Source organism: Schistocerca serialis, chromosome 5, assembly GCF_023864345.2.
Source record: "Schistocerca serialis cubense isolate TAMUIC-IGC-003099 chromosome 5, iqSchSeri2.2, whole genome shotgun sequence".
NCBI lineage: Eukaryota > Metazoa > Arthropoda > Insecta > Orthoptera > Acrididae > Schistocerca > Schistocerca serialis.
In genome coordinates this window covers 712,815,442-712,841,972 of record NC_064642.1, presented here as the reverse complement: position 1 = coordinate 712,841,972, position 26,531 = coordinate 712,815,442, and the positions used below count along the sequence as shown (strand labels likewise).

The window sequence follows — 26,531 nt, the reverse complement described above, 5'->3', positions numbered from 1 at the left end:
TCTTTCTGTGGGGACACTTGAAAGACCAGGTGTACCGCCAGAATCCAGAAACAATTGAACAGCTGAAGCAGTACATCTCATCTGCATGTGAAGCCATTCCACCAGACACGTTGTCAAAGGTTTCGGGTAATTTCATTCAGAGACTACGCCATATTATTGCTATGCATGGTGGATATGTGCAAAATATCGTACTAGAGAGTTTCCCAGACCGCAGCGCCATCTGTTGTTGAAAATTGTAACTACTGTAATTTCGAAAGTTTGTCTGCCTGAAAATGTACTGTTGTCCCAAGCATATTGCAACAAACGGTGTATTTCTATCGCTGCTCGTTTAGTTTTTATGGCCGTTTCAAATATACCGGACATTTTTGAAATACCCCGTAGCTGTAATGTAGCTACGAGCTAGAGACCCCTTCAGAAAACTTACTTCGTTCATTCCGAAATTATCCAGGCTTACTGACACCACAACATTTATTTTCCTAGCATGTGCTCCACTTCATAAGAACCAATACTATTCGTGCAACAAGTCATTCGTCGACAGATGTTCTATTAAACGTAAAACTTGTTCTGGAACATCAACATCTATCATAATTCAAATTAACTTCCCTGTATCTGGTGGTAATATGTCATGATAAACAACTATTAATGTACTTGTACTCAGTTTAGTTGGTAGTACCTTAGCAATGGGTGAAAACTGTGACTCACGAAAGTTTCAATTTTGCACCCATCGAGAAAAAAATTCCCATTGAGTTCAACTGTTTGTTGGCAAAGGGCGATTTTAGCATGCTGTCTAACCAGAAAGTGTAATACAAGTAACGCAGAAAATCCCTGCCCCACAGTTGCCAACACTTCCATTTACTCCCGAAACCTTGTGTTTCCTACCCTAGCCTTGAGCTTTGTTGTCTGCACTGAATCCATTTTGTTACCCCTCTTGCGCACAAATTGTATCTCGCAGTTTTCAGTGTCCCCTGTTCCACGAGGTCCAGAGTCACTTCCAATACATGTGCCGCAGTATCTGGCAAAAACTTATATCTCATTTTATTTATCCAAGGTATCAAGCAACAATCCGTCTCCTTGTGCTTCTTTTTATAGTACTGCGATTTATTGAGAACACGTCCCAATGGAAGGAACATTCAAGTTGGCCTTTATCTGTTATTTTACTCATTTTACTTGCCCTGTTTTCTAAATTCACAATCCTGAGCCTTATGCCCGAACTATTGGCAATTATAGACGTGTGTTTGGCGACACTGCGCCTTTAAATGCTCCTGCTGGCCACTATCCGCTTCTCGTAAACGCGTAACAACGTAGAGTGCTGCGGCTAAATCCTCAGAGGTCGCCATTCGCAACCACCGTGAAAAATCTGGGTGAATCCTTCTGAGAAACGGATTCACCGCTCTATTTTCCACTTCTTAGAGCAAGACTGTCCGCATCCAGCTTGTGCGTCAGCTCACAAGTCTTTGCATTCATTTTACGTATTCTCTCAGAAATTGGTTCCACTATTACATTCGCCTTCTTTGTTAAACGACTTTCATCCTAAGAAACCGTGTACTGTTCTCTTTTCTGTGACTCAGAGACAATTTCTCCGCTAACTCAGTGAATTTGAGCGAATTTGGGTATCTCATTAAGCACCTCATGATACGAGATATAGGTTTTTGTCTTGCCTCTGATACGTAACTTAGCCATCCGCAACCATGGTTCACCTAACCAGCTATTTAACGCAGCCGTGGCTAATACATCGTTTTTAAATACAGAACTTCCTCTGTGGTTTTCCTGGAGAAGGGGGTTTTAAGATTCGTGGCTGAAGGATCAACGGACGATGGGGGCACTTGTACTACAGTTGTAACTTCAGTCAAACCTAATTGCAGCTGCTGTTCTGTCAATAAAGCTTGTAACTTCTGACTTACCTGTTCATTAAATGCTTCCTGTTATTCATTATCCTTCAAAAATTTGGAAACATGTCCCGTAAGGGCGTCTATCGCTTTCTTAGAAACACCTGAACTTGTCTGTGTGATTTTTGCGCAAATTTATCTCTCTCTCTTTTTCCCTTTAATTTCAGTCAAACCTACTTGCAGCTGCTGTTCTGTCAATAAAGCTTGTAACTAGTGACTTGCCTGTTCATTAAGTGCTTTCTGTTATTCATTACCCTTCAAAAATTTGTAAACTTGTCCAGTAAGGGCTTCTTCGTTTCCTTAGTACTAGCTGACCTTGCCTGTGTGATTTTTGTGCAATTTATCTCAGTTACAAAAATAAAACAATTACATCTAATTCCTATTACTAATCATCAAAAAAATATACTCTGAACAATTGTCTGCCATGTGACCATTTTTCTACATGTAGTACATGTTGCTGGTACAGATCTGTCACATGGTTCACGATGTACCGTCAAATTACATGTTTTACAAAGTGTTAGGACGAGATACTCTTGACGACTATTACCCTTAAACTGAGATAAATCTGCCAGTTCTCACAGTCTACAAGAGGTATATTCAAAGTCTTTAAGTCCTGACCTGGACCTAGAAAATAATACTTTTATTTTCTTTTTTGCACTTCTGACACTAATTTGTAGGGGTCGCCGACTGTCGGCTGGAAACTCTCACTGTTTTCTCAAACCAGGACCAGTGTTACGTCGTTAAACACAATAAAACAGTATTCAAGGTTATTCTATTTACTACTCAGAACACAAGTCGTTCCCATGTCTTCTGCGACGGCTGGATACTACGTTATCTGGAGAGGAATCCGCTGAATATATCTGTATCTACATCTACACTCCGCAAGCCACCCAACGGTGTGTGGCGGAGGGCACTTTACGTGCCACTGTCATTACCTCCCTTTCCTGTTCCAGTCGCGTATGGTTCGCGGGAAGAACGACTGCCGGAAAGCCTCCGTGCGCGCTCGAATCTCTTTAATTTTACATTCGCGATCTCCTCGGGAGATATAAGTAGGGGGAAGCAATATGTTCGATACTTCATCCAGAAACGCACCCTCTCGAAACCTGGACAGCAGGTTACATCGCCATGCAGAGCGCCTCTCTTACAGAGTCTGCCACTTGAGTTCGCTAAACATCTCCGTAACGCTATCACGCTTACCAAATAACCCTGCGACGAAACGCGCCGCTCTTCTTTGGATCTTCTCTATCTCCTCTGACAACCCGACCTGGTACGTGTCCCACAATGATGAGCAATACTCAAGTATAGGTCGAACGAGTGTTTTGTAAGCCACCTCCTTTTTGATGGACTACATTTTCTAAAGACTCTCCCAATGAATCTCAACCTGGCACCCGCCTTACCAACAATTAATTTTATATGATCATTCCACTTCAAATCGTTCCGTACGCATACTCCCAGATGTTTTACAGAAGTAACTGCTACCAGTGTTTGTTCCGCTATCATATAATCATACAATAAAGGATCCTTCTTTCTATATATTCGCAGTACATCACATTTGTGTATGTTAAGGGTCAGTTGCCACTCCCTGCACCAAGTGGCTATACGCTGCAGATCTTCCTGCATTTCGCTGCAATTTTCTAATGCTGCAACTTCTCTGTATACTACAGCATCATCCACGAAAAGCCGTATGGAACTTCCGACACTATCTACTAGGTCATTTATATATATTGTGAAAATCAATGGTCCCTTACACACTCCCCTGCGGGCTCAAGACTCCCGAGGACGCTGCATCTGTTCGGAGTGGAAGTCGATCTATCGATAACATCCCGATCCAGCCACCTGCCGCCCTCCGGCGAGGTGAGCACGTCCCGTCGGTAACCCTGCTTGCAGATGGCGGTGCAAGAGGCGTTTGTGTTTGAGTCACGCACGGTTTTGGGGAGTAGTCTATCCCTCCCAAATCACTATCTACCTTGCTCCATCACGTGGACCACGATTTCGGACGCTGTGATGTCGTGCTCAACGCGGAACCAGGCCCGCCGGAATGGTAGGCCATCAGACTCGTGCGACGCTCGAGTTTTAGGGCAGCTTCTGCCCTGGACCGGAGCCATGTTGGTAGATCCCTGGACTATCTATCCATCACTTCTGACTGTTGTGCTGACTTCAATACTCGATACTGAACGCCATCAGTCGTGGCTTCGGATCGCTGATCGTCTTGTAGGGCAGCAAGTGCAAGATTAACACTATAACAGTGTCTCACATTGGAAGTTACCAAACAACAACGGGACAATCGAGTGTAGACAACTTGAACGCCATCGAACCTACTAACTGAGTGCTCTGGGCTGGTAGGGGTGTCACTGAGGAGAGGCTCCGCTCATAACGTCATTCGCAATGACCGAATCGATTCTGCTCTTCTCAAGTCATCAGCCGTCTTCATTTCCGCTACATTTACTTAACGAATTTGTTGCAGTGTCGTTACTGTCTAGTCAAACCCTTGCTAGCCGATGTTGCGTCTTGCCTAGTGTCTCTTAGAAATCGTCACGAAGACCCTCTTCTAACGATTTTCCACTGGGCTCACTCGCAGTCTCGCTCAAGAGGGTCGAGGTTGCTGTCTTCATGATAAGAGTAACGGCATTTAAATGTTTTCACGTCCCGGCTAGTGGCTGTTGATACTTGACTCAATAACTCCGGCTGTTGGACTTTTTAATCTCCCGTTTCGTTACTAACTTGTCTTGTAAGAGTAGCTACCAGTTGGATAGCGCATGGGACTATGTCATTTTCAGGATTTTGTCTAATCAATGATGTCAGAATATGCCTATGGCGCGCGGCAACCATCAGGAGAATTGAGTTCTGGAATTCCACTACCTAGGTTCAAAAATGGCTCTGAGCACTAAGGAACTTAACTTCTGAGATCATCAGTCCCCTAGAACTTAGAACTACTTAAACCTAACTAACCTAAGGACATCACACACATCCATGCCCGAGGCAGGATTCGAACCTGCGACCGTAGTGGTCTCGCGGTTCCAGACTGTAGTGCCTAGAACCGCTCGGCCACCACGACCGGCCCACCACCTAGGGTGCTGCCTTCTGGGTAGTGCGGGCAGTGCGTCTGGGTCAGGTCTTAGGTTCTCCATGATATTTTGACTGACAGATCCGTAGCCATCTTCAGGCGATTCCTGATGTCTGCTGCTCCGCTCTTGTGCTGTGTAAATCAGCCTTTATCACCATCCCTTCGCTTCTGTCGCTATCTGTGCAGCCGTCACGATGGGAATGGCCGTAGTTGGGGTGGCGACACCTAAATGTGGACCCTGGTTTCCAGTATCTGTGCTATCGTAGTCCGATGTGGGCTTAACTGTACGGGATAGCTTTTTTCCCTAGTCTCAGTGCAAGGTTTCACGTTTGGCGCAGTTGTAGGCTGCTTTGTTAATTAGACGATCTTGACCACTAATTACGATGGCCTTTTTGATAACACTATCCCAGAAGCAGGATGATTTTCTATATTTTTTTCTTCTTTGTTTTAATCTGTAGTATGGCCAGTTTTCATACTGTGCTTGGCCCCGCTTGAGTTGGTGGTCAGACATAATTCAGTGTGGTATCTACAAGAACTTCGCCTCAACAATAGTGGGCTGTTGGTTGCCTCCGTGCACCAGGGTACCCCTAATGGACTCCAAGGCAAGAAACTCTAGAACAACCTGACAAAATTCTTCGTGTTCGTGCTCACATCAGCTTACTTCCTGTTCGATGGAAATTGTTACAAAGAGACAAATGGCATCGTCATGCAGTGTCTTCTATCGCGGTCGTGGCAAATTCGTTTACGGGAGATTTCGAGCAGCAGGCCTGAAGTAACCCCAACTAAAATCATCTTGTTTCTCCCGTCACGTGGATGAGTCCTTCTTCGTTTCACCACATGGACGGGGGAGCTTAGGCGAATTTCTTCATCACATCAACTAGCTTCATCCAAGCATACAATTTAGTATAGAGAAGCGCCCTTCTTTTCTTGACGCCCTGCTGAAAAGGAAACCAGATGTCAAGCTAGGACACAGCTAGTGCTGCACTCGTATGCACGCTGCTCTACACTGAGGTGACCAAGGTCATGGGATATGTACATATGCAGATGGCGGTAATGACGCACACAAAGGATATAAAAAGACACCGCGTTGGCGAAGCTGTCATTTGTATTCAGGCGATTAATGCGAAAAGTCCTTCGAAGTGATTGTGGCTGCAGGGTGGAAATTAACAGGCTCTGAACGCGGAATGGTCGTTGGAACAAAGCGCATGGGACATTCGATTACAGATATCATTAAGGAATTCAGTACTCTGAGATCCACAGTGTCAATAAGGTGCCGAAAGTACCATATTTCAGGCATTACCTCTCACCACGGACAACGCAGTGGGCGATGATCCTCATTTAGCGTCTGAGAGCAGCGGCATTCGTTTATACTTGTCAGTGCTAACAGACAAGAAACAGTCCGTGAAATCAATGTGAGTCGTCGACGAACGTATCAATCAGGATAGTGACGCGAAATTTGAAGTTAATGGGCTACGGCAGCAGCGGGCGATTAATGTAGCAACATGGGATTAATCTTTTATTTAAAAAAAATGGCAAGCGTTTACTGATCATGAAATAGGACAAACAACACAAGTTAAGCGAAATGACAAAGAAATCATGAACTGTTGGCAACACAAACAGAAGCAACAAGTAATTAGCACTCCATTGCTGGTGTTTGGTAGGCAAAGACTAAGGTTTATCTATTTACCCTGGTTCAAAACATGAATAATGCAATCTGAAACTATCTAACGCTGAACAGACTTTGATGGATTCATCAACAGAAAAGTTATACTACGTCGGCGCAGCTGAGAACAAATGGCAAGACTGTGATTCACTGTGTCCCTTTCTCGATGCGTAGCAGCGCCTCAGGTGAGGGTCATGGTGCACGCGTCTGCACAGCAACGATGTGTGGTGCCAGTTTGTCGTTATCTCTGGCATTGGCAAGCGGTCTGTCAGACGGATCGAAATTGCTCTCTTATTGAGACCTGAAATCTTGGCAGATTCCAACATCTGATACTCTTGTTCGCTGCCCATACCATTGACTCTCTTATACGGCAGTCCGCAGCTCGTGGTCGTGAGGTAGCGTTATCGCTTCCCACGCCCGGGTTCCCGGGTTCGATTCCCGGCGGGTCAGAGATTTTCTCTGCCTCGTGATGACTGGGTGTTGTGTGATGTCCTTAGGTTAGTTAGGTTTACGTAGTTCTAAGTTCTAGGGGATTGCTGACCATAGATGTTAAGTCCCATAGTGCTCGGAGCCATTTTTTTGAATCTTATACGCAGTGCACGAAACGTCAAGGTGATAGACCAGATAAGAATATTGTTCTCGTCACAGCGAGTCCTTCAAGATAACTAAGGCCTGAATTGTTGGTACAACTAATACTTCACCACAGGCCCCCCAATCAAGACCAGCGTCACTGCAAAGTCATTCTCAGGACAAATGTCCCAAGTGCAAACCACTTATAACAAGGGTCAAGACCAGAATCTGCTCTCCCGACAAGGTCTGGATCAGTAGTCCCATGTCTCTGCTTGTCCCTTACCATCAAACCACAGTAAACTCAAAAAGTGCACCCACACAACTGCCCCTCTGGGGTTTTGTCCCAATGACAAGACTCCACGAGTGCCATGTCTCCCATCTATTTCATCTGTTCTGTCTTCAGGCCAATCCTAACCAAAGTTAATACACAGACAAAAAAAAAAAAAAATTGCATCACCCCGATTCCCAGAACTCCTGAAGATTGACTGTGAATATTGTATCACAGACACAGTCCCTTTGACTGTTCAGAGATGTTACTAAACCCGCCAGAAGATGTAAACAACCATGCATGAGCACCGCCTATTAGACGGAGGGGGTCCGACAGCCGATCAGTTCCGGTCATTCCATTCCACCAGAAACGACGTACTCGGCTCGTGTTGTCTGTATTCCAACCATGCCTAGACGGTCAATACACCGGTTCGATCGCTTACGCATTGTTACTTTGTGTCAGAAAGGGCTCTCAGCAAGGGAAGTGTACAGTCGTTTCGGAGTGAACCAAAGCGATGTTGTTCAGATATGGAGGAGATACAGAGGGACAGGATCTGTCGATGTGCCTCGTTCAGCCCGCCTAAGGGCTACCACTACAGTGCAAGGAAATGGAAATAATTGTATGGCGTAAGTGGCCGGGAGTTCCCAGGAGGGAAGTTCGGCCGCCGAGTGCAAGGCTTATTGAGTGCGACGCCACATTGGGCGATTTGCGCGCGACGATGAGGCTGAAACATTGATGACAGCGCAACACCCAGTCCCTGAGGGGAGAAAATGTCCCACCTCAGCCGGGAATCGAATCCAGGCCCCTGTGCGTGGCATTCCAACGCGCTGACCGTCCAGCTATTGGGGCGGACCCTACAGTGGATGATCCCTACCTACGGATTGTGGCTGGGAGGAACCGTGGCAGCAGCGACACCATGTTGAATAATGTTTTTCGTGGAGCCACAGAACTTCGAGTTACGCCTCAAACTGTGCGCAATAGGCTGCAAGATGTGCAACTTCACTCCCGAGGTCCATCTTTGCAACCGTGACACCATGCAGCGCGGTACAGATGGGTCCCACAACATGCCGAATGGACCGCTCAGGATTGGCATCATATTCTATTCACTGATGAGTGTCGAATATGCCTTCCATAATACAATCGTTGGAGACGTGTTTGGAGGCAACCCGGTCAGGGCGGCCACCTTAGACACACTGTCCAGCGAGTGCAGCACGGCGGAGGTTCCCTGCTGTTTTGGGGTGGCATTATGTGGGGCGGACGTACGCCGCTGATGGTCATGGAAGGCGCTGTAACGGCTGTACGATACGTGAATGCCTTCCTCCGACCGATAGTGCAACCATATCGGCAGCTTACTGGCGAGGCATTCGTCTTCCTTTACGACAATTCGCACCCCCATTGTGCACATATTGTGAATGACTACCTTCAGGATAACGACATTGCTCGACTAGAGTGGCCAGCATGTTCTCCAGACATGAACGCTATCAAACATGCCTGTTATAGATTGAAAAGGTCAGTGAGAAGGGACATCAAGGAGCCACGAGAGGCAGGGAGAGAAAGCCGTTTTTTCTGGACAGTACTGGTGCAAGCCAAGGCGCCTGAGCGTACAGTGAAGCTGTGGACGCCTTCTGGTAGGCCACTCTATACACAGATCTGAAGACTCAGATGTAGATTGTGGTGATGGCTTGCTTTGAGGATGGAGATATTTACATAGCAAAAATTGTAGTGAAAGACATCTGATAAATTGGCGACGTACGTGGACATGGTATCGGAGAACCTAACATAACTCTATATAATTATAGAACACCTAGAGAGAAAAATTTAGTTCGTGAGTCTAAGTACGTGTCTTTCGGTGTGGGAAAGCAGGACATTGTGGAACAGCTACGAAAATTGCTGTTAACTGAGTCAACTGGTGAAACTAAGTATCCGAACTGGCCAGTAATATGGATTGACACGCTCATTGCAGTTTCTCACACAACGTTAGAGAACGCTAGGTACAGGTCCTCCTGCAACGATTGTTCGAGTGGGCACTTGTTGGTAGAGCTAATCGAAGACGCTTCTGCGTTTGTTGAGTGAACTTATGAGACTTTGCTAATGTTCGAAAGTGATGACTGGCCGTAATATTCATAGCCAATAATCACTAGTACCACTCCAACTTGATCGTCACTGTAATACCGAGCTGCTACCATTCACAGGGACTTCTATTTTCCAGAGCGTAACACGAACACCGCTCCGACTTCATATTGCTGACGGACCGATCTCCCGGAAGGAACATCTACTTAAGTTTTCATATGATGGTCTGACTCACACTGCTGTACGCTTTGTCTCACAACAATGACTAACGAACGGGAAAAACGAATGTGAGGTACTTATTAATTTAACGGGCATATCATTATTTTCCAATTCCGATTGTAGTTATGGAAAAAATATTAGTAATTTTTGTATTTCTGGCTTAGAATGGTCACTGAAATTAAACAAAAGAAAATTTAGTTAAAAATACAGCTAACGCAGGCACTTTATCTACAGTCCTGCAAACGGTGCAGTTAATACCATTGTTTCTTGCTAATTGCAAATGTCACCCTTATCATGGATATTTGCAGCCAACATTAATTAACCCTGAAATGTGAAACCAACTACTTCCAGTATTAGAACGTGTTTAAAAATGGAACAGTCGAAATGTCTGTATCACATTCCCATGTTAGTAATAAGTAATTTTGTGTGTATTCCATAAGAGAAGCTGTAATGACGATTAGCAATATGTGGAGAATAAAACTGACAAATAAAATGAAATAACAATTACATGGATTATGGACTATGTTGTGAGGCCTGTAACAGTTAATTAAAACGAAAAAGTTAAGTAATTCTGCGTCAGTTGCCAGAGTACGCTGAAACTCTGGACTCGACAAAAGTGTTACTATCCTGTCATACATCTTATCTCCCATATATCTCATAACATAGACAGTTTATACACAGCCATTTTCGTGTACCTGTAAAGAGTTTTACAATTTATGTACCTACATTACGTTTTATTTATGCTGTTACACAAAAATTTGTAACAGTGAAATTGTACGACATTAGGAAGTAGTTAAATCACAACAAATTATTCAACGTATACCAAACATCCTCTTCGCCTGTGTGCCTCAATAACGCAAGATGCTTTAAACATATATGTCTTAATCAGTCCCCTTTTGGTAATAATTCTATTATGTAAACTGTTTGATTTTAAGCTCTTTTGCCAAAAATATAAGTTCTTTGCTGTCTTTGATATACAACGACACTGTGCGACTGATGTGCTGTGAGAAGAATATACGAATTTCAACAGCAGAATGCAGAACACGCACGGTTCCTCTTGCACCCTAAGAACCTTAAATATCTTTAAACCAAGTACTGTGTCGTATCTGTACTTTTTCTTGCTGATTCACTTTATTATTAATAGTGTGAAACGTGCCCATCGTTTCGCTTCCCATAAATTCACTAAATTCCTCACTTGCGTGTCATCTTTGTTGCGCCGTTATCGAGCCTACCACGCAAAATTTTTACCGTGGCAAGATTGGACTAAAACCTCCGAGGAGGAAATGGGCCAAGTTAGATGTGTAGCATCCACAGGAATAAATGAAATAATTTCTAATTTCCTTTAATCTGTTTCATAAATGATTGTCGTTGAATTATTGTGTGGGAACTTGGAAATTTACATACCATGGAAACAGAGAAACGAAAAGGCTATAAGTCATATGGCGAGAAAGTTGGCTGGGAGATTCAAACGTAATGAATTTCTCATCCCCTCTACTTGTCAAATGGAGGACCCGTTCTCTGATCAGTGTCGTTTTTGGACGTGACAGAGAAGGGAACTGACCATGAGAAGAACAGAAAGCCTGAGGCGAGCGAGTGGTTGGTCATTTGAAACCCTACGAAACTCTCCCCTCTACTTTCTTAAATCGAGGGGCCATTCTCTGAATCGCTTGGTGGTATACACAACAGATAAGGGGACAGGTTCAGACAAGAACGAGAAAGTTAGAATCGGAGTAAGAAATTTTGCTTGGTCATTTTTAAAATTAACGAATGTCTCGCTCCACTCTTAAGCTCAGAAGAGTCTTTTCACTAGCAGCAGTGATTTCGAGTCACTTCTGGTTGAACTGGATAAGATGGCCGACGTACTCGTCAGAGCATTTGTGTCCGCTCTTGTGAAAATGCTATCAAAATGCGTTATTTTTGTGATATATCCTTTTCAATTTAGTTTAGGTCAGTTGAAATAGTGATGCATTTTGTGTTGTTATCACGTTTCGCAGCTGTTTATCGATTTAATTAGAGTTTAATAGATTTTCGATTCTGCGTTAGGCAGTGTTACTTTGTTACCTGTCACCAGCGATTTACATTATTGAGCGGTATTTAATAGAAATGCATGTTTTCCATGTGACTACGTAAGCGTCCGTAGACCAGATGTGGCTTAAATTCAGAGGAATCGTATAGTCGTCTATTGAGAGATAAATAACAAATAAATTAATAGGAGATGGTACTGATCGCTCATGGCACACAAAACAGGCCACAAAGCTGTTGCAGCGGCAGCGAAAAACAACACGCCAAATTAAAAAGAACGCAAAATCTCCAAGACTGGCGATGTTTTACTGAAGTTGAAAACTTAGTGCTCACTTCAGTACAATATAATTTTAATAGTATTCACAATGAAACTCCGTCTCGAAATCTGACAGGAAATTAAAAGAGAATCTGGACGTAGGTAAAGTACATGAACGGCAAACACAATCAATACGTCCTAATGGCAGTGTTGCTAAAGCAGGGTTATTAAACGCAGTATTCCAAAATTCCTTCATCAAAGAAGACGAAGTAAATATTCCAGAATTTGAATCAAGAACAGCTGCCAACATGAATAACTGAGAAGTAGATATACTCAGTGCAGCAAAGCAGCTTAAATCGCTTAATGAAAGTAAGGCCTCCGTTCCAGTCTGTACACCAGTTAGGTTCCTTTCAGGATATATTGATAGAACAGCCTCTTACTTCATATACAACCGCTCGCTCGACCAAGTAACCGTACCTAAACACTGTAAATTTGTGCAGGTCACCCCAATACAGAACAAAGGAAATAAGAGTAATCCACGGAATTACGGATCCATATCACTGGAGTCCATTTCCAGTGGAATTTCGGAAAATATTCTGTGTTCTAACATGATGAATTACTTCGAAGAAAGCGACTTCTCGACAAATAGTCAACACCGATTCAGAAAATATTTCATTGTGAAACACAACTGGCTGTTTACTCAAACGAAATTATGATTGCTGTCGATAGAGGATATCAGACTGATTGCACATATTTAGACATCCAGAAGGCTGTGACACTATTCCTCACATTCGACTTCTAACGAAGCTGCATACGTCTCAGTTGTGCAACTAGATTCCTCGTTTCCCGTCAGAGAGCTCAAAATTCATGGTGACTGACAGAAAATCATCGAGTAAAACAAAACAGTTGATTCTGTCATTTACCGTCTCGTAAAGTCTTTAGATGATCAAAACCAATTGCAGAATGATTTAGACAAGATATTTGTGTGGTGCGAAACTCGGCGATAGACTCTATGCCATCCACATGAGTACTAAAAGGAATCTGCTAAATGTCAGTTACGCGATAAATCACACAAATTTAAACGCTATTAATTCAACTAAATACTTAGGGATTACAATTATGGTATTATACGGTGTAAATTTTAAGTTGATAAACCAGAATAAATCGAAAAAAAGCTTCACCCGAAAAAATTTGTAGAATCTATAGTTGATTATTGTCGAGGGGACATCTGCTGGTGTTAAAATTAGCCCGCCACCCCAGCCCCCTGACGGTGGGGCGGGAGGCAACTTTAAAATCTCAAATGGGAGCTCCAATTTTTTATTGCAGAATCAGATTCTACATAAAAAACTACGTACATTTTGTGTTAAACATTTGTTTTGATTCTTGGTAGTTGGCGCTGTAATTTAAGAAAATCAATGTTCTCAACTCTTGCGTGGAAAATGGTTACGAATAAATAAAAAAGTTTATGAATGTTTTTTACGTTTTTCCACCCGAAACTAGACGACTCAAATTAAGCAAGCACCCCAGTTGTGAGACTTCTCGACAAACAAGATTGATTACTCCGAATATAATAAAAAATTAGGTTCGTGAGTCAGTTACTTTTTTAGTTAATGAGTTCACTCGTTAGTAAGTAGGGTATTTGGTTAGTTAATTAGCTAGTCAGATGATTTGATTGATAACTAAAAGTTGTGTGGCCTCATGACCACGAAACAAACAAAACTTATCCGAATCTGCGGAAAAAATTAATATTTGGGTCAACATTTGTAAAACGCTAAATCCTCTCTCTCAAACCCCACCCTATGGGGAGAGAGGAAGAGTTTTAGTTTTAGCGAATCAAAATTTACGAAGTAAATAAGTATTTTTTATCTATCCGTAACCATTTTCCGCGCAAAAAATGAGAACATGGATTTTCTTGAATTACAGCGCCAACTATGAAGAATCAGAACAAATGTTTACGACAAAATGTACGTAGTTTTTTTATGTAGAATCTGATTCTGCAATAAAAAATGGGGTTTCCCATTTGACATTTACAGTTGCCTCCGGCCTCACCCCCAGGGGGTTTGGGTGGCGGGCTAATGTTAGCAGCAGCAGATGTCCCCCTTGAAAATAATCAACTTTGGATTCAACACATTTCTTCGTGTGAAGCTTATTTTTCGAGTTATTCTGGTTTGTCAACTTAAAATTTACACCCTGTATGTACCTTGTACGCCCATGTGAAACTGCATGGAAGCACAGTTACTTTGCTGATTTTTTGTTATTTGCACTGATTTTAGCACTGATGGCGATTGTTTTATATATGAAGACAGTAACCGTTATCGAAAGAACAGAGTACTGTTGATGACCGTGCAGCGTTTCCCTGGAATAAATGATGACTAACTGAAACCATTAGCTGCCGACAGGTGTTGTTGACATACCTCGATGTGGACAGCTGAAAATGTGTGCCCCGACCGGGACTCGAACCCGGGATCTCCTGCTTACATGGCAGACGCTCTATCCATCTGAGCCACCGAGGACACAGATGAATAGCGCGCCTGCAGGGATTTATCCCTTGCACGCTTCCCGTGAGACTCACATTCCCAACTGTCCACAATTCTACATATATAATGTGCCTTATAGACATTTGCCCTTTGTTTAATAGTTGAAATCGATAAAAAATAAAATTCGGATTGTTTGCGATAGATCGCTGTTCTTCCGTCCTGAAAATCCAACGGTCATTGCTTAACAGTACGTCAAGCATTCGAACATAAATTGCAAATAACTCAAGTTGGAGCGGCGACGTGGATAATGTTGTGGGGAAAGCGAACCGAAGACTGCGATTTATTGACAGAACACTTAGAAGATGCAACAGTTCTACTAAAGAGACTGTCTACACTTCGCTTGTCCGTCCTCTTCTAGAGAACTGTTCTGCGATGTAGGCTGCGCATCAGACAGCATTGACGGTGTAACTCGAAAAAGTTCGAAGAAAGGAAGCTCATTTTTTATTATTGTGAAATAGAAGACAGTGTGTCACGGATATGATATTTGAATGGCAATTTTTAAAACAAAGGCTTTTACTGTTGCTGCAGGATCTTTAAAAGAAATTTCGATCACCTCAAGACAAGGAGGAGGGTCCCACTCAGTTCTGACCTTAGCAGTGGTCGTGATGCCACCTGCTCTGTTTCTCGTCTGGCGCTCTGCCATGACACAGCTGTGACAACTGCCGGCGTAACTGCGGCTACCTAGGCAGCCGTCCAACCAGACGCGACACACGCGAGCCCTTCCTCTCCGCCAAATTCCCCCCACCCTCCATCACCAGTTTCCCCTCACTCCATACCAGCTCAGCACGATGGGGGCCTCTTAAAGCACCGTTTGTCACGGTGTTCTGAAAGAGCAAGCCACCCATAAATGGAAGGAAATGTGCTACACCGTGAAGTACTAAACCAATATTTATCAAACATTGTCTTGATGTTCATCAGACAACGGGTATTAAATTATTACCTTTTATTCCACTCCCAACATCAGCTTGTGATGTGACCCCAATGATGCAAAGAAACTATCGCATTTCTTGTGACATGAAAACAAACAGCCCACTAATATCATCTGGAGCAATTTCTTGTCATGCCTGAAACACATGCCATTTCAAATGGAACTGTTGTGTTGGCTGAAGAGCCAACACCGTGATACTAGAGGAGGCCGAAATGCACGCGTTTTAGCTCACGCAGGCTGGCGTGAGGAGGGAAGAACTATACTGACGTGAGGTCTGGAACATGACAACGAATTAGAATTCAGAAAGCGGACTGTGGTGTCACCGCCAGACACCACACTCGCTAGGTGGTAGCCTTTAAATCGGCCGCGGTCCGTTAGTATACGTCGGACCCGCGTGTCGCCACTGTCAGTGATTGCAGACCGAGCGCCGCCACACGGCAGGTCTAGAGAGACTTCCTAGCACTCGCCCCAGTTGTACAGCCGACTTTGCTAGCGATGGTTCACTGACAAATTACGTTCTCATTTGCCGAGACGATAATTAGCATAGCCTTCAGCTACGTCATTTGCTACGACTTAGCAAGGCGCCATTATCATTTGCTATTTATCTTGTGATGCATGTACCGTCAAGAGCTATGTTCACCACTTATGGATTGAAGTTAAGTATTCCCGAAGCTACATACTTTTTTTACTAGACTCAACTCCTTTAACTGTTCCAGACCTCACGCCAGCCTGAGTGAGCTTAAACGCGTGCCTTTCGGATTCCTCTCATAGTGACTTGGCTGCCTTGCCAAGTCACAACACGGACGAAATTAGTTTGATACATTGATGGATTAATGATGAACGTCGCTCTTGACGGTACATAATTCACAATATTGTCTGTTCAGAATTCATTCTAATTACTGAATATGGCACCTTGCTAGGTCGTAGCAAATGACGTAGCTGAAGGCTATTCTAAACTGTCGTCTCTGTAAATGAGAGCGTCTGTAGTCAGTGAACCATCGCTAGCAAAGTCGGCTGTACAACTGGGAGAGTGCTAGGGAGAGTCTAGACTAGACCTGCCGTGTGGCGGCGCTCGGTCTGCAATCACTGATAGTGGCGACACGTGGGTCCGACGTATACTAACGGACAGCGGCCGATTTAAAGGCTACCACCTAGCAAGTGTGCTGTCTGGCGGTGACACCAGAGGAACCATATGGTTCCAGAGGCCTATTGAAGTCGCAGACTTCTATGAGAGACATTTCATAAGTAATGCGCACTAATTTTTTTATACATACACATTTTTTTCAATATCTTTTTGCAGTCATTCAATATAGTCCTCATGCTCCCCTATGACTGAACCCAACGTCTCGGTAGCTTTGTTATTCCACCCAGGACACAACTTCCGTTCATCTGTCGAATGGCGTAGGTAACGGTGGAAGAAAGCTCTTATAGAGAAAGATAACGACGTCCACGCATTGGTTTTCTCACATTCGGAAACAAACCGGATGGACTCATGTCCAGGCTGTAGGGAGGATGCGGCAAAACTTCTCACCAGTGTTCGCGCAGTTTTTGGGCTTCAAAATTGCCGATACGCAGGTGTGCATTGTCGTGGAGAATGAGTGAGCCAGCCTCGAGCAATTGAGATCAGGTTTTGTGCATTTTTCTGTACAGGATTTGCATGAAGTTACGATAATACAATGCTGTGACACTTGTTCCACATGGTATTCTATTATGATGATTCCTTGGTGATCACAAAAAAATTACTGAACTCGTCGAAATTTTTTTGAACATGGAGAATGTGAAGGACTCCACTCATTAGATCGTGATTTGAGTTCCGGTTCAAAGTCATTAATCTACGTTTCATCAATAGCGACAACTCGAGACAAGAATCCTTCACCTTCGCGGTCAAATAGTTATTTGAGGAAGGTTGCAATGTCCAGACGTTTCTGCTTCTTTTCAGCACTTGAACGGTGTGAGAAATTTTCCTCTTCTTCAGATCATTAGCTAGAATACGGAATACTGATGTTGGAGGAATTCCCATGGCTTCAGAGAGTTTCTTAAAAGTCGCACTACGTTCTTCTCCAAGAACACCTGTTACAGGTTTCGCACTTCATTCATCTGTTGACGTTTCTGGCCTTCCGGGTCTTGGATTATCGTCTATGCTCATACTACCATCACGAAAACGATTAACCTAACTTGAAAGTGTACAAAGGTTCACTGTAAACTCACCCCAAACTTCACTTAACGCACTGTGGATTCCTGTTGGGTTTTGGCCGCGAAAAGTTTCCATCTTGAAGTACGCCTTTGGTCTTCAACAGTCACTGTACGCGAAATCCTTGCGGGGTTCATTTCTAACTTTCACCAGTTTTGTGTTAGAGTACACAGCGGGAAAACAGAACCACGTGCTTCTTCGTCAAGTTCCCAACTTCATCTGACATAATTTTCATTGCTTTTGCTTCAAACAATCCACAGTAGTACCAATCTGTGCATTATTTATGAAATGTCTCTTGTATGATGTATATATGCAGACTGAATCAACGATTGAACGTTTTTTTTTTTTTTGGGGGGGGGGGGGGGGTACCAAGTGGGCTCGCGTGCAAATGGGAATTTGGATTGAGGAGGGAGGCGTGCTAGGGTAGTCAGTGCTGTTGTGCAAAGCCACTATGCCAGGGTGGCGTAGTCGTTAGTGCATCTGCCTCTTGAGAAGAAGACCAGGTTCAAATCCCGATCTTGGAACGAATTTTCATCCGTCACTTCAGTCTGCATTTAAACATGCCACGTCAGTTCATGAAATTTGTTGGCTGGAGGGTAGTGTGAAAGGATACATTTTACCATAACCTAAATATGCTATACAGGAGACAAATCAGAGGACCAGAGAGCCCAGTAAAGCATCTGTACGTGCCTCAACGAGTTTCTGGTGGAAATTGCAGTATGGGGTCTCCATTATGCTGCTGTAATACGTCACCGGGAGCAGTGGAAGTGAAGGGCTATACCAGTCTTCGCACACCCTGTTTAGCGTTGGACTCCCTTGAATAATTACATCACACATATTGTCATATCCACATGATTAAAGACGTGCAGGTCTCAAGAATCGCTGCTTCTTGTGACCTTTCAGATCGTCTACGGATACCTTTGCGTCGACCACATCGACACAGACAGAAGCGAGACTCGTTGTCAGTCAATCTCCCAGTTGATCTGACACTACACTGTGCAAGTCTTTATTTTCTCTGGTAGTGTGGCAGCGATAAGCGACTCACGGTAACTCGATATTCCAACTCGAATTATAGTAATTTATTCCCAGTGGGGCAGTTGATGGCAACACTCTTTTATATATGTCTGTTTTTCACCTGTTTCGCCCATTTGTTTGGGAGAGCGAGTGAAACACTCCTGCGATCTCCTCGCTTTGCAGCCCTCTGGGAAGGATCCTCGCCTTCCGTGAGGTTATGTCACAGCAGTCGACATACCGCTTTGGGTATCAGAATATTCTTACCAGGTGACCCTACCCATAAACAGATCGATCATCAAGGGATCACGTGAATTTAACTGCAGGTGTTGAGCAATGGATAAGTTGATTAATTGAATTAATTAAGCAGGTGTGGCCTAACTTACATGGTACATGTGCAATGTAACTCATAAAGATGATAAAAATTGAGAGTTAGTCAAATTACTAATTGAAACACCTGGTAACTAGAAACTATTGTTTATTACAAATCCCTGTGTACTTCAGATTATACAAAAAATGCACAAATGGCAAAGAACATTTATGTCCATGAATGATCCGGCAGGAATAAATTAGAATCAGCACAACATTACAGGAAACAAATAAGTTCGCGGAAGCCGTACAGTGATTATTAATTATTAATGAAGAAGTAAAAAAAGAAAACAGAAAGAATCAGTTACTCACTTACTACATCGATTGACCACATGTTGAATCTGCAGTTGCTATTAAGCGTACTTCAAACATAAAAGTGAAAGTCCTAACATTAGCTGAAGTCTTTGTGGTCCTTCTACAACTTAGTTTGTGAACGCTGTTGTTGCCCGCCACACTTGGAGTTACCAGTGACAGTGAGTCAGTGCTGTGGAAGCATTTGTCCTAGATCAACAGCTGCCCTCTCTCAGGACCTGGAATTGAGGTCTGCCTCTCACGTCCTTCACTACAGAGCACTTCCAGTAAGAAGTGAATTTTTACTTTTCCTTTGTGAGTGTCAGCCTTGTGCATGATTTCCGTCAACAATCACTGTGGTTCTTCTGAGTGCTGACCAATCAGATACGATCTAAGAAGACAGTAGTCTACCTTCCGTAATCAGTTTTTATATAGCAAACAGTGGAGATTTTGAGTGCTGCACTCAGCAACAGACAGCTTCTGACTCCCAATATCTGTCCCATTTCGTATTTCAGCCAAGTTGTTCCCCTCGACATATACAAAGGTGAGCACCGTTCTCCCAATCCAGACTTTATTTGTATTAGCTAACGGTAGTTGCTCTTACTGTTTGTTAGCAGGAGTCAACGATCTGAAGTAGTTTCATGTCAGCCTGACAACTGCTGATGCCACGCTCCCCAGCACCGAGGTGCAGGATGGCCTCTCTTCATTGAACCTCACAGATCTTATCTCTGATCCATCTCTTGCTCAGCGTTTCCCAGAATGAGACTGCTGCTGCATTCATTTCTTCGTGATTTTGCACGTCCAATCGCAATTGTCTTATGCGAAAAATTACCCAATAGTCTCCCACCGCGTAGGATGCAAACTACTTATACCCTGCCATCTGAGAAAGTGTAGATGGCAACCGTTCTGCTCACATAGGATACACTGACGACTTACGGCCCTCCGCAGTTGCAGCACGTGTATTTTGAAAAGGATCCGTGTCCTCCACAGGACTAATGGCCCGGTGCTGGCCCTCTCATATTGACCCTGGTAGGCTTCACTCCACATACTTTCAAAAAGACTCTCAACTACTCATTTACGTAATCCTCCATAAAAAGAAATTAACGTGGAGTTTTATTAGTTACATATGGTAGTCAATGGCAGTAACTATCTCAATATTCTTATTTTCACTTCTTAATGGAAATTGATTTTGATTACATGGGTTTATCACTTTAATGGAGTTCGATTATAATATTTGGAAGTTCTGATAAAAGAAAGTGGCGCATCAGCACCCCTTCTGCCTCACTGTTGCCTTGAGTCGATGTCCTCACCAGTCGTTCTACAGCTGTTGCCCAGTAGCTGGCTGTCTGTTCAGTCTGTCGGTATGATGCCTCCATGTTCCTCATACTAATAATTCGACCTTCCTCAAATTGCAAAAGATGGCGATAAGCAGAATGTTTACGGTACGCCCTATTGGTATACAGTGCTCTTCATCTGAAAATATCCAATAACTCTTGGAAACACCCAGTAACCATAATGAACTCCCAACATTCTTCATTGTAAGGAGTAACAGTTTCTTAATAAGCCTATCCGGTTAAGGTTTCTATGGTGTAACTTTCCATTTTGCGGTAGTGTATTTTCTGGTAAAACTAGAGAAAAAAAGTCTCGCAGTATCAGCCCTGCTGCATTTATGAACAGAGGGGTATTTTTCTCATTATCGTCAGAAGAAAAACAACACAAAACAGAAAAAATTGGAAATATTGATGTTAGCAGTGCGGAACAGAAATCTTATTTCTTCAGAACACATTTTCTTGTATCTACATATTAGCATTTCGTGGCTGATGTGTCATCGGTCGTAACATTATTCTTTTTGATTAAATTTTTCCTTGTGTCATATACGTATCTGAGAAAAAACAGCTGATTGTATTGCTTCCCTGTATCCATTAGCTATGTGTAAGTGAAGTTGTTTCCTTAAATTTTGGCTGTATAATGTCTAATTCAGTCTATATATGCGTCAAATTTTTCGATTTTTAACAAATTGTTACTACTTTACTTGAAGTGTTAGGTGAATTGTGCATTTAAATTTTGGTTTTCCAGCTTTGGCGAATTGGACTATTAGTACGTGCGTGACACCAACAATAAGTTGCTGTCTCACTGTTATCCACGTATCGAACAGGCATTAAGACAGCCATTCGCAACAGATCAAGACGGTAACGTGTGCAGAAATAGTGCAATCTTAAACTGATTTAATTTTGTCAACAGGCACTGATGAGTCGAAAGATAGTGATCACAGCCGACCGCACGTTTAAATGATTCCCGATGGCACTGCGGTAAGAAAAGATAGTTAACGGAGTACACGCTGATGAGTAATCAATCTAGCGATGATATGGGCTGTAAATGAGGAAACCGAAAGACATAAGATTGTTTCGTACGGAGCACATTGTTAGGCTCCGGCAAGTGGGAATATCGTCTAGGAAACGGCGAACCTGGTCAGCTGTTCTTGTGCTACTGTCGTGAGTACGCTTGGAATGTGGTTGAAGGACCGTGAAATCACGAGTAGGTGACAGGGCGATAGACTTTCATGCTTCATAATACAATGACGAGTGAGAATGCTCGCCCACTCTGTAACACAGGATGCCGCCGCTCTGTCGCAAATGTGACGATAGACAACAATATTAGTGCAAGCGCAGGTGTTTCGGAGCACACCGTTGTGCACACTGATTAATGTGGTGTTCCGCTGCACATGATTCCTACGTGTTCTCATGGCCAATTACCACTGCAGCGGGCAGGGAAAATCGAGATTGGACCATAAATTAATAGAAAGGTGTCGCCTTGTGGGATGAATCACAGTTTTTGTCCCACAAAGTCGATGATTATTTCAGTATACCCAGTGATCTACACGTATGGCTGTGCAAAACATGCAACGCACCACGTTCGCAGGCTTCTATGGACCTGAGTAATCTTAGGCATCGTGACAGCTGTGGATTATGTGTACATGACTGTGGACCGCCTGCGTCCCTTCATGAGTAAACAAGGCCTAAATTGTGTTTTATAGGTTTAAGGAACATGTTGGTGAACTCAAATTGATGTCTGGTCACCAAATCAGCGTGATCTGAGGCAGCTAAAAGGCATCTGGGATACTACTGGGTGTCAGATCCGCACCTACAAACTACTAAATTCACAGGAATCATGTGGCCTGTGCGTAGACATCTTCCGCCTCTTAACTCCCTACACCTACCAAGAACTTGCCGAATACATCCCAGGCAGAATTGCTGCTGTATTGCGTTCCAAAGATGAACCAGTACATGATGAAGCAGGCTGTCTTAATGTTATGTTTCATCATTTTACCACCTATGATTATTATTGTGGAAATTCGTAACATATTTTTAGTTTGTTCCTCATTGCATTCTGTCAAAACTGGACTACCGTTTCAATGATATTGCAGTTTTCCTTCCATGATCACTTTAAATTCACATTTACGTTGTAATTATATTTATTTCAGTAATATTCTGTTATTTCTGCATCTATCACGCAACTCGTAACACCGTAGTTTCTGTTCATATTTTCCGTTAATTCCTTTCAGACGCCGAAATATCGAATTCGTAAACGAAATTGTCTATTCAGCGGAAAGCCCGAATACGTACCACCAATCGACGATGCCAATTCACTCTATTTCACCCACTAATTGGTTGTCTTCTTAACGCTTCAGCAGCAGTAGCTCTTCTTATTAAGACTGAATTATTTCTTTCTTAGTCACCGCCATATTTAGAATGCAGAATGACCTTGAAAAAAAAAAATAACAGTCTCTTGTCAGTAATGTACAGAGACTCGCTAAAAGCTGACGGAAATGTACGAAAGAGGATACCGGCTTAGTCTAGTAGCTGCGAATGGTTCCCGAGAATAGTCTTTCGACAACGACTTTAGCTTCCGAAATGAAAACAGTAAATAATTAAATCAAACAAAAATATTCGGAATCAAATTTCGAGTGTCTGCAAAACATAGGCATTTCGCAACATCGTTTTTTGCATAAAACTTTTAATGGTTTTACAAGTATATTTCATCGGACTGAACAAGAAAATCTGATAACTTATTACTCTACTACCGATATTTTTTCCCCTAATTAAGTTATGCGTGTTTGCGTGAATTTTACCCCTAAACTTATGGAAAGAGTCTCCTGCCAGAACAGTCTGCTGAACTGGCAGTACAAAAATAGAAATGTACAAAAGACTGTTCTGGATTCCGTGGACGGTGTACTGAACTGCTTCTACAGTGCGGCCAAGGGCATTACGCGTAACACAGTACCTAAATCGTCAAGACGGATCAGACATCATCAGATGATCACGATACGGTCACATTATTTTCACATTAAAGAGTCGCATAAAGCCAGGCGCCCGTTGTATGTATTAATTTTTTTCCTATTTTTTAATGGCTAAAGAGGTGACTTCTGTGTGTGCTAACGCCTATGACATAGCGTAGTGGCGAAACACGTAATTTAATTTGCTAGTGAACTGTCTGCCCTGGAGTAAAATATTATTCCACTCCCTTGAGAACGCACTTCACAACAACCACTCTTAAACACAAACAATTAAACGCATCTCGTAAATAAAACAGTGGTTGGAGACGCTTGTAATTATTGAGACGTGTCGTGGGTAATAAGTAATGGTTGAAAAATACTGGTAGTATCCGATCTCAGGGAAGATCAGTTTGAGGAACACATGAAGCCATATTGGTCGTGCGACGTATCATAGAAGATAGAGTGTAGAAAGGCAACCCTGCGTTAATAGCATTTGTAGACTTAGAGAAACTTTTGACGGTGTTGACTGGAATACACTCTTTAAATTTCTGAAGGTTACAGGGTAAAATATAGGGAGAAAAGAGTTAGCTACCGCTTGTACAGGGAACAAATTGCACTTACTAGGGTCGAAAAGCATGAGAGGGAAACAGTGGTTGAGAAGTGAATAAGGGAGGGTCATAACCTCTTCCCGGAGTTAATCAATCTGTACGTTGAATGGCAATATAGGAAAGCAAGTAGAAATTTTGAAAGGGAATTAAGTTCATCAAAAAGTAATAATAATTCATTGATTCCCGATGATATTGTAGTTCTGTCAGAGGCAGCATTGGACTTGCGGAAGCCGCTGAAAGGAAAATACATTGTCTTGAAATGAGGTTATGGGATGGACATCGACAAAAGTAACATAAGGGTAACGTAAATCTGCAGGTTTTCGTGGCCGTTGTCATTGAAGCCTATGACTATGGCCCACCAATGGTAACCACATGTATTTTAACCAATACTATCACTTCTCCAGCACGAACGCCTTTGTAAGTGGACGCGACACTCGTCTCTGACAGAGTTCTAGCAGTAGTGGACACCAAAAGATGCTGAGGAAGATCCCAGCAGAGGGGTCAAAAAGTTGAACATTTTAGAAGAAACATGACGCGGCCTAATAACCCAGAAGATTTTAACTTCAATAAGGGTAATGGTCTGTAGTCGAATTAAACCAGGCGACACTGAGAGTATAGATTAGGAAATAAACGCTGAAAGTAGTAAATGATTTTTGCAGCAAAGTAACTGAAGACGGCTGAAGTAGAGAAGATATAAAATACAAACTGGCAATAGGTAGAAACGCGTTACTGAAAAAGAGAGACCTGTTATCGAATGTAGATTTAAGTGTTAGGAACTCTTTTCTGAAGAAGGTGTTAGTATGGAGTAAAGCCTTGCACCGAAATCAAAAAAGAAGAAAACTGAAGCTTTTGAAACATATGCTACAGAAGAATGGTGAAAATTAGATGGTAGGTCAAGTAAATAACGAGTGTAGAGAATAATGGGAAAAAGAAATTTATGGCATAATTATTAAAAGAACGGATCAGTTGATGAGACATTCTGAAGTATCGTGGTATCATCAGTTTGGTAATGGAGGGAAGTGTGTGTGTGTGAGGTGAGGGGGGTTGGGAGTGGGGATAAAAACTTTAGAGCGAGACGAAGGCTTGAATGTAGTAAGTAGGTTCAAATGGACGTAGTTGCAGTAGTTACGTAAGTTACGTAGAGATGAAGAGGCTAGACTGGAGAGCTGCAGCAAACCGGTCCCCTACTGTAAAACACAACAAGGAGGTCACGATCACTGTGTCCTACATGTAGTTGGTTTGCACATTTCGATAGCCGCAGTCCGCTGTTGGCGCAGGTTGAGTTCGCGAATGTGAGGCAGGGATGCCTACGCTGCGACAGTTAAGGGGCGCAGCCAGCAGCCGTGCTGACACTGCAGCAGGTGAGGCGGCGGCGGCGCTGTCTACCTTCGAAGTCGTCTTCGTACATGGCTGCGGGCGGCGGCGTCGCGGCAGCGCGCGCGGAGGGCGGCCACTCACTGGCGGCGCCGTGGCGCTGCCTGGACCGCGGCCAGGGGCGCCGCCCACGGCTCCCCAGCCTTCCTGTTTGCGACACTGTGCGGCCTGCGAGATATCCATACATTTCACCTGTGTCATCGCGTTTGGTGATCCAGACGTAAATTACATGCACGGAACGGTAAGGTCGCGGGATCAAAACCCAGTCGGATGTCTTTAGGGTAATGAACGACCAACCGTTCGAGCTAGCTACACCAGCAAGAGCTCCACCGGCGATCATGTAAACACGAAACTAAATATAGGTGCCAAAGTCTATGTCTAAATTATATTTCAGCCCAAATTTCTACCTACATATACAACGAGAGTTCAGTAAGTAATGCAACACATTTTTTTCTCCACTAGTTTCGGTTTTAAAATGCAGAATTTGTTGTGGAACATGTTGGAATACTCAAGCTTTAGCCCCTATAGTTTCATGAAGTTCCCATATGTGCCGATGCCGTACGTAGTCTTCAAAATGGCGTCTGTAACACAGGTGCATTCCAAGTTGCAAGCTATAACTGACTTTGTTTTGGCACAAAACCAAAGCATCAAAAATATTCAATGGCACTTGCGGAATGTCTACGGAGACCTGGCAGTGAACAAAAGCACGGTGAGTCGTCTGTCACCATTGCAACAAGATTGCGTAGAGATGTTCTATCTCCTATTTGACGGCCGGCTTCACATTTTTGTGACTCCTGCAGTGTTGGAATGTGCGAAAACTCTCATTCAAGGTGATCGACGGATCACAACCAAACGTTTCGCTGCACAACTGGACTTCTCTCTCGGTAGTGCTGACACACTTTTGATACTCAAAGGTGTGTGTCCACTGGGT

At 43.2% G+C, this 26,531-nt stretch overlaps 1 long non-coding RNA gene and 1 other non-coding gene across 2 annotated transcripts in view; both read right to left on the bottom strand.

Moving 5' to 3' along the window:
* The window catches only part of LOC126480944 (uncharacterized), a 179,314-nt gene extending 153,638 nt beyond the window's left edge, over positions 1–25,676 (bottom strand). Inside the window, exon 1 of the long non-coding RNA XR_007587484.1 lies at positions 25,613–25,676. This is a non-coding gene — a long non-coding RNA (uncharacterized LOC126480944). The remainder of the gene's footprint in view (positions 1–25,612) is intronic.
* On the bottom strand, positions 14,458–14,531 carry Trnat-ugu (transfer RNA threonine (anticodon UGU)). Its single transcript has one exon. It is a non-coding gene; the product is annotated as a tRNA-Thr (tRNA).
* Positions 25,677–26,531: the final 855 nt, after the last annotated feature.